The sequence below is a fragment of the Austrofundulus limnaeus genome, unplaced genomic scaffold (assembly GCF_001266775.1).
Source record: "Austrofundulus limnaeus strain Quisiro unplaced genomic scaffold, Austrofundulus_limnaeus-1.0 Scaffold704, whole genome shotgun sequence".
NCBI lineage: Eukaryota > Metazoa > Chordata > Actinopteri > Cyprinodontiformes > Rivulidae > Austrofundulus > Austrofundulus limnaeus.
The window spans coordinates 117774-137374 of NW_013953106.1; the positions used below are offsets into that span (position 1 = coordinate 117774).

The 19601-nt window shown below is 38.7% G+C and overlaps 1 protein-coding gene across 2 annotated transcripts in view; it reads right to left on the reverse strand.

Moving 5' to 3' along the window:
* Positions 1–9717, reverse strand: part of lrfn1 (leucine rich repeat and fibronectin type III domain containing 1) — a 54596-nt gene extending 44879 nt beyond the window's left edge. Inside the window, exons 1-2 of one of the 2 annotated variants that reach the window (XM_014027961.1) lie at positions 8918–9717; positions 8481–8746 (exon numbers count right to left, since the gene is read on the reverse strand). The gene's annotated coding sequence lies outside the window, so the exon portion shown is untranslated. Of the gene's footprint in view, positions 1–8480 lie in introns of both variants that reach the window. The other variant, XM_014027962.1, reaches the window with a different exon arrangement.
* Between the last annotated feature and the right edge of the window lie 9884 nt (positions 9718–19601).

The following is a 19601-nucleotide window of genomic DNA, read 5'->3' on the forward strand; positions in this document are numbered from 1 at the left end:
TCCCTGGTGAGGTGTTCCGGACATGTCCCACTGGGAGAAGGCCCAGAGGAAGACCCAGGACACGCTGGAGTGACCATGTTTCTTGGCTGTTCTGGGACCCAGACCCAGCGCCAGTGGGCGGGCTGGGTGGGCCGGGCCCGCCTATTTAGGTATCCGGCCCATCCAATACAGATTACAACGTTCTGTCAACAACAGGGTAGTAAATGACCAAACAAAACTGAATGTTGTACAAAACGTGGCGAGTTTCTGAGGTTTATTGGCTGCTGCTGCTCCCTCTAGGCCTACCTGTCGTTACCTGGTAACAGGCACATAGGCTGAGCTCCCTGAGCCTCCCTCTCTGAAGAGAGAGAGAGAGAGAGAGAGAGAGAGAGAGAGAGAGAGAGAGAGAGAGATGCACCTGGAATGAAGCCCTTTCAGTTCAAAAAGCCTCTAAATCATTACGCTATCACTTTCTTTATCCTCAAACATTGCATGCGATAAAGACCGCACCATAATGAGTTGTGTTCATGGATTTGGGCCAAGATATTCTGCAGCCAAGGTTATTTATTTTCTTGTCATTTTACATCACCGTAATTATCTAGTTAGGTTCCTATCGATGCAAAAGTAGACCTGAAGAGTTCACAAACATTAGGACTTTAAAAGGTTGCGTTGACTCCAAACATCAAAGAATTCCTAAAGTCTCAACGTGTTTTTTTTTATGACTGGGCACTTGCACAAGTTCTAACTATTTTATAAGAGTCTGCTGAAAAACTTAAAGATGCACTGTAGGATATAGATTAAGAATTATGAAAGGTTTTCAGTATAGTAGGCTATGTGAGAGTTTAATTTTGTATGTGTGCAATCAATCTATTTTTGTAGCTGCAAAAACTCGTAACAAACATTTATTTCCCACAGTTCAACCAGCACAACTTGCACTGATCAATTTTATAAGATAGATGTGAAGATATTAAGCAGTTAGTTTTGCAGGTGTATTCTTTTCTGCCATGTATGACATTGTGCACCTTTAAAACACAAGATGGTGAACCAAAGATAGAAAACGAATTGTGAAGGTGAAGGCTCTCATCTACCCTCTTCACTGGAATAGTTAATGCTTCTGTTGTCTTGCAGCGTTTCATGGGCAGCAGATTTAGACTTGCCCAAATGAGGCCTGTGCAGTCTGATGAAGAATATGACTTTCTGACAAACAAATCGATGAGTAAGGACAGAAAGGTCTCTTATCACAGTGGCATATTCACAAAGGCATTATCTCTTTGCTAATGCCTCAGACAAGATTTAGAAGTGCATTAAACATACTACATTTTGCCCAGTGCTTTTTAGTACGTCGGAGAAAGTTTTAATAGGACTGGTGAGACCTGTGGTAGTAAGCGCTGTACAATATATCGTTCTTATGCATTATTTAATGGGACTGTGGGGAAGATTGTGTTTGTGCGCATTGCAAATTCTGCATGAGAGCATGCAGCCCTCTTAATTGGCTTGCTCCGGGGAGCTTAAGGGAAATGCTGTTCTAGTAGAAGATATTGATCAATACGACCAGATGCAGCAACTGAGAGCATGAGCTAAATCAATGTCACCTTCAGGTATAACAGCAAAAGACCAGAAGCGATGATTTCATGCAGTTTTAGGCCGTTTGCTTTTATGTCCATCCGTTGTTTCTTGTTTGCATAATGTAACATCACTCTGACACGGAGTCGGAAGCAACAGCTTAAGGCTGCCACGTTGGTGGGACGACTGCAAAAAAAAGTGCTTCTTGAGGATGACAGATGCCACCAATAATTTTCATAACAGAGTTAACAGAGGGAGTGAAGGACCTGGCGGGTACTACGCATTGGATCTCATGGGTCGGAAAAACAAATTTAGTTCTCTGCAGTTTGAATGCCATGTGCTCTACAGCAGTCTTTCCCCCAGCTGAATGTTTGTGTCAAGCCTCCAGCCGCTCTGGACAGGTTGAATACGGTGTCACACTTGCTACATAATGATCTAATCACTGCTCGTCATATGACCACTGTCATTTTGAGTAATTATCAGACAAACTTCACAGCACCTGAATGAAAACAGCAGGATATAAATATCCGGAATGTCAGATTTCCATCATTATGCCCAGATAGTGTTTGACAGTTTGAGGTTTGACTGGTGCTTCTTTTATCACATCATCCTTTTGTGTGTGCTTTTTCTGACATTACTGAATGACACCAGCGAGGACATTTAACACTGTCAGTTATTTACTTTGAAGCACTTAACGTCCACTATATTACAGCATTTAAATGAACACCATTGACTTTATAGTTATGTACAGTATTTAACTATACAGCCAGACTGACAGGCACACTTCATGTACAGCTTGGATAATATTTACCACAAATTAAAAAAAGAACAATTATCAGATCTGCAAGTCTGTATGACATGCTGAATAAGGAAAGCTGTAGCCTCTGTAGAATGTTTGCTTACAGAACTAAAAATACCAAAATAAATGCCAGTTGTTATTAAAAAGTTTAAGTGTTCAACGAAAGGCTGCACATGTATTAATGTTATTGGCTTTAAAGTATTACAGTAGATTAGATGGAAATTAATTTAAAAAACTTAGAAAATATGTATTTTAACTCAAAGCAAAAAAGAAAGATAATATGTCTGATCACGTATTTTGTTTAAAACATATATAAATAAAACCTAGAATTCTGTGAAGGAATGCTTGTCTTCCACTGCATTTCATGCCACAAGTTTAGGCAAAGATAATTTTACGTAGGAAAAAAAGGTTGTTGTTTTGGCCAAACTTAAAACAATTCAATTTCATTGAATATTACAAGATGTCACACTCAAAGTATGTGTTGTTCACCTACTATCGTGTCAAACATTTAGCTTCATATCAGTAAAAACAGTCATTTTTGTAGGCTAATGTTGATTAGCTATGCCGGCCATCTTTGATTGAACTCACTCTAGATGTACCTCCTATATTTCATTAAAATCCATCTAGTGGTTTATGAGATATTTTAAGTCTTAAGCAACTATCTTATTATTTGCTGCATTATAAAGGAGCACTAAAAATGTGTTGAATGAATCTCTGCAACACACACCATATTGTAGAACAATATTTGCTGTGGCGGTCTTGAAATGGATTGGGTTCTGTCTTTTTTTTTTTTTTTTTGCATAGTAGCATTTTTTTTTATACATATCACAGCCTTGTGTAACTATTTGCATTTTTTCCACGACAACACTGCCACATTTTTCGTTTTGTGAGATTATTTTTGCTTGACAGCAGGAAGGAAACAAAAGATGATGCTGCCTTTAGTCACATCCTAATCTTCATTTATGTATGACAGTTATCACATTTCACCAAGCGGGTCAGTTTTATTTTGTCATCCTTTTTTTTAAAACTGCTTTTGTCTGAAACAAAAAAAATAAAGAAAAAATACAGCAATGCAGCCATGTCATTAGAATACATATTTCAGGAACACATTCATGCTCTGTGACGATAAATGACAGTTTTTCTTATTTAGATGTACTGCTCAGCCGTGAGAGGCTGAAAGCTTCCAAGATGAAAGGAAACATGCACGAATCATTATTTTCAAAGGTTACCAACTCAGAATATAAATGTCAAAACAATGTGCAAAACACAACCAGACACAAAAGGTAGGCAGTCTATGTTCTTTGATTTATGCAGCTTTAAAAAAAAGTACTTGTTGGACGGTTGAAGCTGATTTTCTTTACTGACGTTCAGATTTCATTGACGTTTTCTATTATACAGTATCTTACTGTATCTGAAGGAAGACCTGCAGACAGTAATGACCCATTCTAACAATTTGAACAATTCACTGCTGAAGGGGAAAGCAATTTATCCCAGTATGCAATGAGAACAAGGCACTTTATCTTGAATCTAAGGTCAGACTCAACATCAGCCAAGCAATTTTCTAATTTCCAAATTTTCTGCACACGTGTTTTGAATAAGCGTTGCCTTATCTTCTTGTGAGCGTTTGCGAAATCCGTACAAATGCATCCCCTTGCTGTGAGGCAACATCAAATTCTATAATGCGCAGGAATAAATTCTCATTTTATGTCTACAATACATCATAAAGTAACACCACGGTTTACTGATGAGTAAGAAGAACTACTTTATTTGTGCCGTTATCAAAGACCTCACAGTTCTATTTATGACTAACAATATTGTTACAGTAGCCATTTAGTGTAAGACTTTATTGCCATTGTCTCCCATTGAAATTCATGAAGCAGCAAAGTTAAAAAGTGGAAGGTGTTTAATGCCGCATGAGGCCTGTGTGTTATTTACCTGTGTTTCCTTCAGTGCTCGGTGCTTTGAGTGCACCGTTACTTTGTTCTTGTCACTTTGTTATTCGCTAACCCTGGAAAGCCAGCACAAGAAGTAGCTCCAGTTTAATTGCTTCAGTGCTTTGGTGGCTACTCCTTTGATCTTTTTTGGCTACTGTAATTATGCCATTTCCTGAACTTTTTTTAGACATCTTGAGCACTAAATAACTTTACTTGCCTTGGGAGAAAAATCTATCTCACTCTGTCGCCTGTTACCCGTCTTAATTGGCACTTATTTTCTCCTTTCTTTACATCTTCTTGTCTGCATACAGAGTCCAATTTTCACACAGTTTTTTAGTCCCTGACACCACTTATTTCACATCTTCCATGCTTTGTATCACATTATTCTCAGATCCTTTGTTGTTTATCTCCATGTAATGCATGAGGAGCGAAAAGACAGTCAGTGGTTTCTGAGCTAATTTAAAACATTCCATCTGAAGTTAAGGCCACTAACCCTTTTCAGCTTACACAAACTATTGTTTCATAAATTTTCAATCAGGCTCTTATCTTTGCAGTTCCAATAATGACTTAGCATCCTATTTCAGCACAAGATTTTATCATTCTGGTTGACTTGGATATTGACTTTGAAATTTATCTTTAATAGGAAATGCTACAACAAATGCTGAAGTCACTAATTTTATCATCATTGCATAAATCTTGAAATAAACAGGGCTCGGTGCTATCTGGTTCTAGACATCTTTAGATTACACAATGATATGTACTGTTGTATTACTGTCTGATTATAATATGGTGTTCTAATACATTTTTCTAGTAATTTAAGAGCATCTAAATGCTTCTTTTTTTAAATCCTACAAATGTGGGAACAATAGACTTATCCGGTTTGAGCAGGGGATGCAGCGTGGTTGCAAACTTTCCCACAGTGCTGGAAACCTGATTTAAAGATGATTTTGTAGTGCACAGAGGGCTGTTAGATTTCCTCCAGAGGAGGGGATGATCATCACAGTGGATCACAAACTCTCTCTACAAAAACAAGTTCTTCCACAGTCTGACCAACCGCCTCCACCACAACAGCTTTTAGTCTTTTGGACCGCCGAAGGTTATACATTTGTGTCGGGTTTTAGCTTGCACAGCTTCCCTTCTCCTTTGTAGCCTCCACTCTGATGAGAGCAGCACTATAAAAGGTGGTAATAAACGCACACATGTTCTTGTTTCAATAGATTTGGCTTTACATACTTTACACGAGTTCTGTGATTAAAGGTGCCTTTGACCCTTTTTATTCGGATATAAAATGAGCAGATTATGCAGAAGAAGTTCTAATAAAGCTATTAAAAGGGAAACAGTTGCCACTTTTAGATACCGTGTTACTATGTCTAAGCTAACGGGAGTGTAAAGCTTTGTTTCTACCATAAAGTCAACCAGAGTCTACACAAGAGTTAGAAAACATAAGCAATCAAATCTCATGACTCTACATTATAAGATCTTGGCTGTAGCAATGAGTCACCCAATTCACTTGTCAGCACACAAGATGATCTCATGTTACTAAATGTTGTCAGAATGTCACATTGTTTAATTATTCCACTGTAGTTTGGTGCTTGATTGCGTCACCTAATGATGTTCATTTGTGAAATAAATAGCTTTTCTCTCTCTCACTCTCTCTCAGGCACACAAGCAGCCTCTTCTTGCAGATTTGAAGTGTGCCAGAACAATATTTTATGCCACACGGATCTTTATCACAATAGAAGTGTGATCATAAACGTGATATATGAAGATGGTGTTAGGACACCCCTGCAGAGCATGTTTATATAATATATCTTGGTCACCATGGTGTGGCAAGATGACAGTGTTCAGGGATTCTAATCTGCAGTCACACTCGCCCCATCCTTAAAAAAAATACATAAACTTCAAGGTTACAAGGATTTTAGAATTGGCAATACAGCCTTCCCTTATATACTGACATTTCTACTGTGACATTATTGCAAATACAGTGTCTGTAAATGGATTTTTCGTCAAACAAAGCACATTTAACAGAAGTCATCCATGGAGTTTAATGTACAATCACAACCGCAAAGCCTAGAGTATCATAAAAAGTCATCTTTAGAGAAAATCATGTAGCCCCTGAAAATGTCAAGCTTCAACGTGAGTCACTGCAAACAGCTATTTGTGTTGTATGTACAACAAAAATGTTATGTCTGTATATCGCCTTATAAAGTCTTCTATGCTGAGGAATATAGATCAATAGCTTGTGCTTTTGTTATTCTTTCATTCCTGCTGTGGCTGATAACCTTCTCCTGGTCCTGATTTCATAATGAGAACACATGACACCAGCACCAGAGCAGCTGCTGCAACACAATACAGCAGAATGACAAAGCAGATAGACCCCATTAATCTCAACTCATGGCCTGCATACGGCAACTAAGAAAAAATAATAATAATAACTGCACGCATGCCTTGGTTACTATTTTTGTGCATAACCTGCTCAGATGTGAGTTTGTTCCCCTGTTGTTTCCTGCCTGGATAAGCATAGCTGAAGATGGAAGTGTTGGCAATAATGCATGATAATGATAATGACCATCCTGTCTGATTTCATTAGGCGAACACATGACAGCAAGCGCTCTGAGCTTCTGCTGTAACATCCTGCAACAAACTGACAAGCCAAAGACGTGATTATCACTACTTACTGCATCACATACAGCTGCTTGAAAGGAGGGTGGGGAAAAGACATAAATGCATAAGAGTCCCTCAGCACACATTGTTAATTCAAATCAAAAATCCAATGAGGCTCAAGGGTACCAACCCTCCTATGGGGGAAAACTCATTAACCTCTGTTTTTAGGACTCAACTCTTTTATGTTAAAACCTTTATGATAATGTGAAATATCCGTTTGATCCAGTTTCTCTAAGTCGTTCTAAAATCTTTACGTGACACACCTGTTTACTATTTCATCAATAATCTGTCAGATCATGCATCATTAACACCTTGCATGAACTGCATGAACTTTAACAGCACTGAAGAGGTGGAGTGCTCCTCATGCATCACTAATGCTAAAGAGGGTGTGTACAGTAGATGCAGCTGGTAGTGTTTTTTCAGCCACTGCAAGCTGCAGTAACACTCTACAGAACCATGCATTTGGTCTATACCTACATCTTCCCTGGGGGGGTCTTGGAAGGCATTGTGCAGATAAAGCAAAGATGCATGGGGGGAGGTTCACTTGACTTTACAGCAAAATACTGACATCTGACCCCATCTCTATCTAACAGATTTACAGTCTTAATACTTCTATGCAACCTTGATTTTCTAATGAGCTGCTGTTTAGGTCCCTTGAGTAATCAGCATATATTTACAGAAACCAGACCTCTTCTGCAGTCCAAAATTAGAATAGCCGATGAAGTACAGTAAACAACTTCTCATAGGGATTGAAACTAAAGCTGAATGACGAGAAGGGCTCAAAAAAATATCCAACGTGCAAACATAATTATCATCAGTCACTCACAGCATTAGTGAGATCATTATCACACAGCAACTCAGCTTGTGCATCCCTTTTTATCATCTCCAAACCCTCGTGGTTGATTACTCAAATCAAAATGTGATTGGTTCCTAACTCACACAAACGGTGCAGCACTTGCCCGGGCCTGTGTGACACAAGTCATCATTAGGCTGCATGTGTTTAACGGTTAGTTTGACTCAGCAGCAGTGCTCTCAGTCCACTCTCTGAGCACAACCAGGGCAACTTCACCCTGCTGGGAGAACCTCGGCAGCTGCTGTAAAGTTTAAACACATAAATAAATCAGTGGTTTTTCGCATCTTCTTGATGCAAAGACACACCCGAGCCCCCTTTTTTTCTACAAGCACCTCTGTCTGTGGGAATGAAAGTCATGTATCACTGGGTAACCATCTTATTCACTGCACAGGACTCCAGTGTGACCCGGCTGCTTTAGGCCCAACATGTCCAGACTGTTAAACAGCACCTTTGCCAACAAGAAGTGCTCCACCACGTGAGCAGAGAACATAAGACAGACAAAGACAAATAGTAGATATATATGGGTAGATTGGTAGATAGATGGGTGGATGGGTAGATGGACTTATTTTTCTCAATATTTCATGATTCTTGTTCCGTGATTTGATGATGGAGACATGCAGCCCACCCACACATGTGCCAGAGCTGCCAAACTCCACCTGACATTGATCACCAAGTCGACGGGACTCACCAGAAGTGGAACTAATGGTGCAGATACCAATAAAGGTTTGATCCCAGTGCACATGATTCAGCTGGCGGCACCCTCTTCTTCTCTTTCAATAAATTCACAGCGAATCGCAGGCGGCAGCCGGCGTTCATTAATTCCAAATTCACGCGTAAAAACACCCTCCCCCATCGAGAGTTTGGCGCTGCAAAATCCTGGAGGACGTCAGGGAAAGCGTCAATCTGAGGCTGGAATGTCACAAACCAGAAACACAGAAAGGTGTCCCCAGTTACCTGCGGTGGGGGAAAATAAAAGCCCACCTTCAAATATAAAATAATAATAATAATAATAATAATAATAATAAATTCCCCAGAAAGAATCCAATTAAAAAGGCAGTAAAGATTAAATCTCCTGCTCGGATTAAAAAAAATAAAATAAAATCCGAGTTTAGGAGAGTGTGAGACCTTCCAACAAAACGCTCGTTTCTGGATGGTTTTCTAACGCAGAAATCCGGTGGGTTACATTTCCTCCAACTCTCACGCCTCTCGTGAAACGCAGTGGAGATGGTGTGTCGGGATGGAGAACTGCAGTCCGGGGCTCTTCTCACAGGCGCTCCTGAAAAAATAAATGAAAATAAAAATAATAATAAAAAAAAGCCTGCCGGCTGGAGGTTGGCGTCAAATTGAGGCTTAAAGAAAACTCTCCGCCAACACTGATGTTCTCGTTCCAAACGCGGTCATCGCGCCCGTTCGCCGCTCATCACTGGAGCTGTTTGTTGTCATAACTTCCTCTGTCTGCGGCGCAATCAGGAAGGATCCCACCCATGGACTGATAGTGTGTTTATTCCCCCCCTAGTCTCTTCTGATACTATGCGCAGTCATGCGCGCAATTAGTTTTCATACACGACTTGGTCCATCTTCCCAAAACAGCCGAACGCGGGTCGATTTCTCCGGGGCGGGATGTGAGGAGGAGGAGGAGGCGGTGGGGATCTTGCTGTGTATCCCGGAGGAAAAAAAAAACATGCGCCTGCCTCTGCCTCGTTCATGCAGACGTCCACCTGCGTAAAAATACGAGCGCGGCATGGAGGAATCCACGCTGACACGCCATGATGATGTCTGGAGCGGAGGAGAGCAGAGCCAAGTGGACAGTTTCTTGGTTATCACAGGAAACGGCTGACACCTTTCATGGACAGTGCAGCACTGCAGCAATGTGATGTCATGTGAGCTGCATTTAATGGAGGGGGAGAGAAAAAAAAAGGAACGAGGCAAAACTGAAGGTTTCCTCTCCGTCTGTGGGGAGTTTAAGGTGGGTTTATTTAGACAGAAGGGTGGGAGGTGTTTGTGATGCTCCGGGCTGGGCTCCTGGTCCAGCACAATATGATACTGCAACAGTGGAGGGAGGGAGGGGAGGGAGGGACTGAAGGGGAGATGGAGAGGAGGTGGTAGGGTCACTCAATGCTGCATTTCAAAAATAACATTCGCCCGTCTTTAAGAGAAAGTAGTGCTCACTGCTTAATGGCTTTTCTCATTCTTGAATCATGGATAGCAGAAACAAAACATTCCTCGACCTCCCACATGTTTTAGGCAGACATCACTTTCCTCTGGGACAAGCACTTTGTCTCTGCCAACAAACATGAAACATCCAAGAAAATGAATATACATGTTTATGTCCCCAGCTAGGGAAAAATAAAAAATAAAAACTAGATTAATCCTCTTAGTGTAGTGAAAGAAATCCAGGGATCACCCATCCTTCATCATGGAAAAAAAAGCTGCAACATGTTCCAAATGTCCTCCTTTATGAATATTGATCCCTGCTAGGATTTTATCTGCTTGCATGGAGGCCAGACAACCTGAGACAAGAGGAGTTCTGGCAGATTATACAAATCCTGTCAAATCTGAGCGATTTGGCTGCAGGAGGTTTGCACATGCAGTCAGTTTTACTATGAAATGTTGGGGTTAACAGACGTGGGACGCATGGAAACTCCAAAGAGAAAATCCACATTTTATGTACTGTTAATTTAAATGCTTTGCGCACAAATGCTACCTCGTTATGAATATATAAAAAAAGCAATCAAATCATAACCTAACAGGTCCCAAATGTAAAGCTGTAATAATGGTGAAATGATAAGAAATAAAAGCACCATGAATAAAGCGATTAATTCTAATACAGTACTGCATGTGCACACTTTATGGCCTTAAAGTGACCACTTTAAGTGGAGTAAATCTTTGCAGGAATATAATTTTCTCTTAGTCACCGGCTTGCAGTTGGGAATGCCTCTCACTGCGTTAGGAGTCGCATCTTTCTCACCGTTTTTGTTTTCTCACTCCAACAATTATCCGATGCACCACTGTTTGTAAAAGGAGCACTGCTGTATTTCAAGGGCACTTGAAAATGACTACAAACTTGACAGACTCTCCGAAATAATGCATTTAGATCAAAACTTGCCTCCTCGTTTCCGACTCAGCCACAAACTGAGAGCAACAGTTTGTCTAACGAGGTTAAAAACACTCGTTTAAATTTAAACACACCCCTCCAGTTCGTTTCGGGCCTTTTCAATAAACCCCTTTTCTGCGTATCATTGTGCTGCAGAACGCGCCGTAAAGTGCAAGTTTTCGTAATGAGATTACGCCAAGCCTGATCTGAATGAGGATGTGTGTTTTTGAGGTGGGTGAGCGCATGAGACGCATGCAGCGAATACTGATGGCAATTGAAAAACAGCCATGAAGGAAGCCAATCTGCTATTTATATCAGGCCGCCTTCCACGGGGCTAAGCTCCCTCTCTCAGTAATGCACTCTCAAAGTGATTGATTAGTCTGTTATCGAGATATTGTCCATCTTAACAGTCCTCACTCCCCGAAGTGATGAAATTACTGCACAGTGGTCTTTGAAAGCATAATAGCAGATTAGGTCAGTGTGATCCATCCGCTCTAATCAGGAAACTTGCCATCCCCTAAAATGCAAAATATGAGAAGGGGATCTGCAGTCAGTTCCAGTATACCCCACACAGCCGCTAATATCCTCTGAGGTGTGCCTAATGACCTGGAACATATTACATGCTGAGGTTGCTCAATTTAGGATGAGGTGAATGTAGTCCTGTGCATGTATCCATCTTAAAATGTCTCTTTTCCCCCCTACTAAACACAGATGTCCTTGTTGCTGTTTCAACAAATTTTTTGAATCCATTTCTATTAAGAGAAGCAAAATTTCTCAATTTCTTTTTTACCCTGCCTGAGCCAGAGGACCTTTAATGTCCTGCTCTGTCGTTTCAGCCAGTGACTGAGTGGTCTCATGTGTATGCGCACCTTGAATTGGGATTAAAATTAACACAGTGACAGGCACAATAAAAATCTGCCTACAGGAAGAGAAGCATCGTTGAAGCTCGTACGGAGCTCTGTAATGGATTAGAGCGGTCTTAATTCAGTCACTGAATCACACCATTACTTTCAATCACATAAAAAGGTCCTATTTTACATACTATATATGTAATTGGATGCCTTTAATATTTCTTCTCCTATAAATCACGAGACTGAAGTTCGGAAGTTTTCCAAGAAAATCACGTAACGCTATCCTCCAGTTTCTTGGCGCATTTGCTGATGACACAAAATCATCTGCCAAAACATTTTAAAATGCAAAATAAAAATATATCTTTTTAGTCTGACTGCTGTTACCTGACAAACAAATATGTTCATTTTGATCCTACCACTCACAGAAGAAAATTTTAACTCCTTAAAATTCTATTCAAAATCAGCCTTTTATTGAACAAAAACACTCCACAACACACGAGTGAGCTTTTAACCTTTTGCACTTCTATTAAACCCATAATGTCTTCTGATTAATATCTACTCATTACTCGTCTTGATTCAGAATATGAGGGGTCTAGGAACCGTGGAACATTCTTCCTCTGGGAGGCTGAGCAGCCAACTCTTGGGGTTTCTTTAAATTCACAGCTGAAAATCTGTTATTATTTTAGAGTTTTAGTGGCTGACTCACCTGCTTCTTCTATGTTTTGTTTTGTTTTTACATTTAAAATTACTGTTTGTTTGGTCTGGGTTTTGATTTTTATGCAAAGCAGGTCACAACTAAGGTTTGAATGATTCTGTAAAAATAAAACTTGCATAACTTTTACAGTAAGTGTTTTAAAATGCCTTATAAGCTATTCCTGAAGGGAATAAATAGGTATTGGCAGATGGTAGACTGCTCTGTAGAAATCATCCAATATATTAATACTTATTTGACTTATTTCCTCCCAGATTTTAATAACTTAGGTAATCAATATTTGTGTAAAATTTAAAAAAAAAAACATCTATTGGGTTACAGTAAACTGGCATGTACAATAATTATAACAAACAGATTTTAAAAAATCCCTTCAGGTTGATTAGACAGAATTTCTCAGAAGTGAAGATGGGCAGAAGTTCAGTCTGTGAAAAACTATTCAAAACTAATTTCAGAATAATGCTCCTCAGCAGAAACTAAACTGAATTTTCCATCATCTAGATTTTCTATCATCAAATGATTTCAAGATTTTTTTTACATGCAAAGGACAAGACTGATGGTCAATATTGGATAAGAAGCCTCAAGTAGCACTGCATTAACAACAGGTCTGATTTTGGATATCTCTGTGAGGTCAGGAGCACTCTACAAAGTAAACACTGTCATTCACAATTGCAAGTTAAAGATCATGCAAAGAAGAAGCCATTAGTGTATACCAGCCGAAAAGACTCTCATATAAATTTTAACAAAATGCAAATAGTCGCATTCTGTTTTAATTTGTTTTGCATGATGTTCAAACCTTTTTTGGAATTGCGTGTACGTTATGTACGTTTGTATTTACATTTCTTGTGCACAGTAAGTGCTTGCTCTGCTCCAGTGACTCTTTGCTGCTTCAGAGAGTCTCAGTGTGGTCTTTGCATTGTAAATTTAAAGACAGACACATACCTCCTGGGGAAGTATGTGATACAGTTCACTTGCACGCATGCTGATTTTCTATACTAAAAAAAACAAGAATTATGCTTATCTTTCTGAACACAAGAGGAGTTTTATAACTAAAAACAATTGAGTTGCAAATGCATTCGTTATTGTTCCGTAAGTGTAACTGTCAGTGAATTGGAAACCTGCTACAGAGAGCTTTTCTTTCATAACAATAAAAAATTATACAATCAGGCATAATTAAAGATCTGACATTTTATCATGCTGAAACAGTTTATGATATGGTTAAAAAAATAGGATACCCATTTAATAATCCTGGGTTAGGACTTAAGAGAAATTATTCAAAAGGTCGCTGTCATTTAACAATAAAATTTAAATTACCTTCTTCCAGACCAACAGAGACATTCTCTTTGGCAATTAGAGAAAGAAAAAAAAGGGGCAGACACATGATGTCTGGTCTCCTAAAAGTGGCTTTCTACATGATTTCTTGACACTCCATCTCTTAATGGAGCTCCTGCACTGTTATTCAGTATTTCAAAGAGCACTCTGTCTCATTTTTCACAAAGACATTAAATCATCCATCATTTCTGTTGTTTTACACTTAATGAATCTTTGCAGGCCTGCAGTCTTACAAATGTTTTATGCATTTCTTGTATATGGTCAATTAAGACTATCGGCATTTGGGATGTTATTGAATAGTTTTATGCTCGACTGCAAACATGTCACACTGACTAGGGGCTGAGTGCGGTGGTTTCTGACAATAAAGTATTGTCTGTTCTTCCTCAGCAGCAGATGGATGTTTTATTTATTTATTTATTTATTTATTTTTTATTTATTTATTTATTTATTTAATCTTTATTGCGAATCTGAGGCAAAAGCTTTTTTTATACATGGAACGAAAAGATTCAATTCAAGTCTCTACAAAAAAGATCTGCATACATTTAGGATGACTTTGATGTGTAAAACATTACAAGATAACACTAAAACACAACATTTAAGAACTCACAATTCTACTCTCTAACAGAAACAGAAAACGTCAAGACATTATGTATTTTGTGTTTCTGTTGCAGAACAAAGCTTTAAGACCAACACCACCAACTGCTCAGCAGTTTCCCTACATGTGAGACTGCCCCTTGTGGCTGAAACCTGTTATAGCATGTAGGCGTAGAAAGCAGTTCGTGCAGGGATAGTTAATCACTTTCTCTTTTCTATTGTGCTTTCCAATTGGTTGCTGTATTTTCAAAGAGGATCATTTTTCATGCTTGTTGTTTTTTATATTTTTTTCCTGTGTCAAAGGCTAAGTAATAAATGTTTACACAAAACCTACTTTGTAAGATGGAGCTATTACAAAGGTTTTGAAGTGCTTTTTCAACTTCACTTTTGGTTAATGGGTTAAAGCTAAAAGAAAACAATAATAGTTAAAAGTAAAACTAAAGGCGTAAAGATCTTGAACTCTAAAGTTTAGAAAATAATTATCCCACAGAGAACCCACTTAGATTTTCTTGAGTCAAATTAACATAATACACTGAAAACTATGCTGTTGTGGCAATATTTCAATAAGCAGAGGTAATATTAATGTCCAGAGTTTCATTAATTATCGCCCACAGCTGCAAGATCAAAGCAGACAATTGTGTCTGTGCCCTTGTGTGTGTCTGCGTGTATGTGGGTGCATGTTTGTGTGTCTGTTTATTACCAAAATATCTCATGAAGCAGTGGATGAATTTAAATGAAACTTGCAGAAACTATGCATTGGACGTGCATCTACATTTGATTAACTTTTAGTCCATTTCATTTAAAATGGTTGCCACAGCCAACTGATCTTAGAAAACACAAAAATTATTATAAAGTCAGTTTTGTGAATAATTAATTGTAGAGTGGTATGGTTGTCACTGTGAGTCATTCCGTTTTATTTCATTTAATTGTCATAGTCAACCCTGTTTGTGTTGGCAAAATCTCATGAACCGCTTGAACTCTCAAAACATAATTATTGGATGCACATCTAGAATTGGTTAATGTTAGCCTTTCCAATAACTTTGTCACCTTTATAGATACTGAGCTAAATTTTGATGTGGTAACTAAATTGTTCATTTACAGCACATACTTTAAGCATGTCCTTTCACTGGTCATGGGATTTGGCACAAGATTATTTTCAAGGTTTGACCATTTCTGTCTAAAACAGTGACAAGAACGGCAGTGGCAGTGTTCCTTCAAGGACTGCCAGGCCTTTAATTTTTCAATAATTTCCTTTTGATAGCGAGAGAGTCCAATTACTCTGGAAAGTCGTCTACAGCACATCCAAAGATATGCAGTGATATTGTTCTGGCGTCGGCGTTGACCAATTTATAAATGACATTTATATTTTCTGCTCCTTGAACCACTTTGTCTCAATTTGAGTCCAATGAATCCTGGCACTGCCATCTTGGAACATGCCAGTCACATCAAGGAAAGCAGAAAAAAAAAACATAAAAAAGAGTAATGGAAAAAACGGGTTATCAGAATATGCAGGTACTCAGCTGACCTCATTCTCTGAGCACTCTTTATAGAGGGATAATTTGGCCTTTTTAAAGAGGGTTTCTCAACACAGTTATGACAAATCAGCGTCTTACTTGCAGTAGACTAACCTGCACTCAAGCAGTGGTGGCTGGTCAATAGGGGGCGCTAGGGCACCACCCCACCACTATTTGGTACACAAAAAATAAAAAATAATAAAATAACCAAATAAAACGTTGTAAATGTTTTGAAAAAATATTGTATATATGTTTTCTGATATGTCAAATGAATAATTTAGAGTTACTGATGTGTAAACTTCCATTTTACTCATGAGCTTTTTCATGTTGAGTCACTTCTGGGTCACAAGCGGTTCGGCGCCCCAGAGTCCCATAGACAAGTCATTGTAAGATTTTGGACATGCGCAGTAAGTCCCCAATGCAAAAGCTTAGAGTGGCCTGTGGCGCAGCTCATCACCACCCCGCAGCTGACCTCTGGTAGTGGGTCCACCCTGTCAATGACTTGACGTCATGTTAATGCGGCAGCCGGCAGGGCTTCAGGAGGTGGACTTTGGAGAACAACAAATTCACAAAGCACAAAGCATCTGATCAGAGCAACAGTGCTGCAGGTAGACAGGTTCTTGCAGGACAGTTCTCTGAAGCAGCTCTGAAGACCATGGAGGCTCACCCAGTGCTGAACAGGACCAAGAAGTCTGATCTAGTTCAGGAGCTGCAGTGGTGCTGTGGCTCTGTACCAGCTCTTCATGGAGAACAATCTGCAGGACACCTTCAGAGACTGTGACTCTGCTGAAGATTCTCATCACATCTCCTCTGACCACAGCTGAATCTGAGAGGAGCTTCTCAACACTGAAGACAATCCAGACTTCCCTCAGGTACAACATTCTGTTCCAAATATCTATCTTCATGCCATTATACTCTCAACCATTTCATACTGTTTACCTGTTTGGTCTCTTACAACAAATGAAATCTTAGAACCCATAGTTAGGCTCTACAACAGGGCCTACAAAATTCATAAAAAACTTCCTGGTTGGACTCATCACTGTACAGTTCTTTCATTGTCTGATTCCTTGACTTTTCAGAATTATGTTTTGTATAGTGGTATTAATTTATATTTTCAGATCTTCCAAGGTGCCAATTATGGAACTCTCTGTGCATTGCTGCCCAAATCAAATTCTGGAAGTGGTCATTCAACTAGATCTGTTACAAAAGGACAACTGATATTACCAATTTTTAAAAACTGTTATGGCCAGAGGTCTTTCTTCTATGTTTATACTAAAGCATGGAATGACATTCCTCAAAACATAAAGWCCATTTCAAAACTACAGCCCTTTAAGAAGAATCTTGTCTGCYATCTGCTGGACACTTTTTGTTGTGCTCATATTTAGACGTCCTATTTTGCAAATGCTGCCTTCCTGAAATTTGATATGCTTGTATGTCTTTGTGTCTATGGTGTATAATGATGTGATTGTGATGCTATATTTCTGAGTGTTTTATGTGCTGCAGAACAGGAATCTGCTGTAAAAAAGCAATTATGCTGAGTCAGGCTTGATTTTAAGTGATCTTTTCCTGTTAAATAAAAAAAGATCACATCTCACTGCACTGACCATGCTCTTTAGAGAAGAACCTTGTTAAAACATCTCTGACTTTCACCAGAGTCATGAAGAAATTTGCTTCTCAGTAACAGAAGGGCAAATTTTATGTACAAAAAATAAAACACTTCATGACATTGTAATGCTGTTTTATTATTTTGATTTGTTTAATAAATAAACTGGTGTGATACAACTTAATACATTTGATTGCTTTCTGAGATATCTCTATTTTGGAGTTATAGCCCCCCTGGAGAAAAATCCACCAGCTGCCACTGCACTCAAAGCAGACTTGATTTGGAGACTCAGAGTTAAATCAAGCTAAGAGTTAGTCAGTGTGGTCTAATGCAGTCATCTAAAAGAGCTTGAACCTTAAAAATCCCATACAGCTTTAAGTGAATATTTTATTGTGATTTTTAGGAGACTAGAAGACTGCATTGTCTATAGGAAAAGCTATGGAGTATAAAAAATAATGACTTGAATCACTGTAAGAATATTTTGAGTTTGAGATGTTTCAGATGGCTGACTCACCTCAGGGATAGCCAACAGTCTATAAAGTTCTAGTTTGAATCCTTCATGGAAAGTTGCTGCAGATTCTGTGGTTGCTCTGACTGCTGCCTACTGCAGGTAAAATACACAGAATCTTCTTTTTTTTCTTGACAACAAACCAAAGACATTTTATTTGAACATTATTAAGTGATTTTATTAAGGCTACACAGCTGTTTGGTCCAAACAGTTTGAGTTTTCTTAACATCGTAAAGATGGGAATGATTATTTTCATTCTACTGTTGATTTTTTTTTCTTTTTTATCATCGGCCATCTGTGAATTTGTCTGTAAACAAAATAATTCATGGTTCAGCGGACAGATTTTAATCAAAATCTCTGTGTCATGGAGAATAACAACTCAGACCAGCCATATTAGATATTTAGCTAAATATTGGTGAAGTAGTAGCTGAGAGTCATCCCTAACACATACACCGAGCACTAACAGATTGCAGAAGATTTTTACATAAAACGTTGGTATGTAAGGCAGAAAGTAATGTGCATTATTTCAAGAAATTAAATTTCCATTTGATTTAACAAAACACTTAGGTAGTATTTAATCATAATTATAGAAGCATTTTCCCTCAAAAAGGGAGTTAAATAAGACTCTTGCTTATTTACATATTAAATCAAGTTGGTAATGCTTTCACTTTTTTATTTCCTTTTGAACAGGCAGTGAATTGGCAAGTTCTATAGCTGACAGCCTAACTGTTATTATAGAAGCTCAAACACCTTCTTATGGGAACTCGGCTCCCACAGAAATCCAGCCCAGGGTGTTAAGAGAGCCAGGCAAACACAGCATGCTCCTGAGGTTTTTTTTTTTTCCTTTCTCAAAGAAGCCTTTGGAGAGAAATCTTTTAAAGTTCAACTGAGATTTTCTATCTAAATCCCATCATATTTGATTTGCATACGGAATGGATATGTATAAATTTTTTATTTTTATATGAAATGAATAAATGAATTTAAAAAATGTGTAGAAGGTGACTGTCTTGAAAAAAAAAAAACTTACCTCCTAAAGTCCCACATACTTCTCTGGTCACGAGTCAGTGACCTCTTTTGCTTACCTTAAGATTTCATCATGTTTTATTACTTCACTCTATCTTCTGTTTTCTCTCAGATAAAGTGTTTCGCAACCAGGACAATGTCTGTTTAGGAGTAATCATTCTTGTTGCAGTTTATCAAACATCATTCTCTCCTTGGCCCAGTTTCAGCACTAAGAGATCTGTTTATTGTCTGTTTGGATAATATACTGTACGTATTTGAAACTGCCTCAGGGCACACATTCCATGTACCACTGCCCTGTGTGACATGGTGTGTGTCTTGGAATTGCAATAAATCCTGATTGACCATTTCACGGAGTACTTTTTATTCTTGGATCACGTGTTTCTATCTTGGGTAAATAAAGATTTCCATGACAGTGACAAAAAAATGGTAACTGCTGCCCCTGATGGCGTCTTCACAGCCCTATACTTCTGAGAGTGTTTCTGTAGACAGACGAAAATAATTTGATCAAAACCCAGCAGATGTTAAATGACAGATCATTACTTTTTTGGATTTTCTGTGTAAGGGTTTCTATTTCCCAACAT